The 1736-nt window shown below is 49.4% G+C and overlaps 1 pseudogene; it reads right to left on the reverse strand.

Annotated features, from left to right (window-relative positions):
• Positions 1-1369: 1369 nt before the first annotated feature.
• LOC126215463 (5S ribosomal RNA) lies at positions 1370-1487 on the reverse strand (annotated as a pseudogene).
• Between the last annotated feature and the right edge of the window lie 249 nt (positions 1488-1736).

Consider the following 1736-nt stretch of genomic DNA (forward strand, 5'->3'; position numbering starts at 1 on the left):
GCGAAATGGGAGCAGGAAAAACATGAAGGGACCGAAAAAGAAATGGTCGCCCGGAAGAAGTGATTTGGCATATACAATGCCGAAGAAAAAAAAAAAACGATTTACACCCTTTGACAGATTTCCAATTCACTCAAGTTTTATTTTTGCAACGGTGCATATGGATAGATTTACAGATAAATAGCACAAGCGGTTCTGAGGTACCAGGTGTCGACCGATGTCGAAACACCCATTCTAGTACATGATGTTGCCTCCAAGGGCAGCAATGAAGGCTCTGACTCTGGAATCCAGTCTGTGCAGATGGCGAATGCTGTCTTCGGATACGTTATGCCACGCCTGCTCGACCTGTTTGCGTAGTTCTGTAAGAGTTGTTGTTTCACGAGTGAGCCGGCCGGGGTGGCCGAGCGGTTCCAGGCACTACAGTCTGGAACCGCGCGAGCGCTACGTTCGCAGGTTCGAATCCTGCCCCGGGCATGGATGTGTTTGATGTCCTTAGGTTTAAGTAGTTCTAAGTACTAGGGGGCTGATGACCTCAGAAGTTAAGTCCCATAGTGCTCAGAGCCATTTGAACCATTTTTTCACGAGATATTTCTCGTCTCATCGTATCCCACACGTGCTTGACTGGAGAGAAGTCCGGAGACTGCGCTGGCCAAGGTAGTTGCTGCACGTCTTGCAGAGCACGTTGTTTCACAGGCAGTGTGTGGCCGGGTGTTATCCTATTGGTAAAACAAATCACCTTGCTGTTGCAAGAACAGCAAAAGAACAGGTTGTAAGGGATCCGTGATCCCAAGACCATAGATGCTAGTATCTGACACCCAGGTCGATACCAGACAGGAGTCGATTGTCGAGCGCTACAGGAGACAGTGGGACTAGTGTCGAGTGAGCAGTTGTACTGGAGAGACGGGCAAGAATGGTGGTCGAGTGAGTAATAAACGGTAAATTCACGGGAGTATGACAAATGAGCGCGTCCCCCTAATCGTCGTGGGGTGGACCCTCATCGATACCGATTCGCGAGTGATATGAAACCAAAAGTGACAAGTGCCGGGTTACGTGTTTCGCGTCAACCAGCAACAACGATGGATTGCAGTGAGGATTGTCGTGAATGTTAACCGTCATCATTACGTGTGAAGAAGTACTTAAAATCAGCAACCAGTAAAAGATACAAAAAAAAAGCACTCCGTCTTCAGGCCACGAGTGGCCTACCGGGACCATCCGACCACCGTGTCATCCTCGGTGGAGGATGCGGATAGGAGGGGCGTGGGGTCAGCACACCGCTCTGCCGGTCGTAAGATGGTATTCTTGACCGAAGCCGCTACTATTCGGTCGAGTAGCTCCTCAATTGGCATCACGAGGCTGAGTGCACCCCGAAAAATGGCAACAGCGCATGGCGGCCAGGATGGTCACCCATCCAAGCGCCGACCACGCCCGACAGCGCTTAACTTCGGTGATCTCACGGGAACCGGTGTATCCACTGCGGCAAGGCCGTTGCCAACCAGTGAAAGATATAGCCGTAATTAAACGTGTAAGGTGAAGGTAGCAACTTCCTCAGAATTTGTGTGTTAGTAGAATATCGCAACCTTTGTGGTCCTTAATAATAGACAAATTTTCAATCATTCCACTATTCGGTCTCAAAACAGCCGCACTCTGTTTAAATACCCCCCGAAACCACAGCAGAAAAACCGATGGCCCCTCATCCATTAATCACACGGTCATATAATCATAATAACTGTTTGGTGGAT

The sequence above is a fragment of the Schistocerca nitens genome, chromosome 12, assembly GCF_023898315.1.
Source record: "Schistocerca nitens isolate TAMUIC-IGC-003100 chromosome 12, iqSchNite1.1, whole genome shotgun sequence".
NCBI classification, from domain to species: domain Eukaryota; kingdom Metazoa; phylum Arthropoda; class Insecta; order Orthoptera; family Acrididae; genus Schistocerca; species Schistocerca nitens.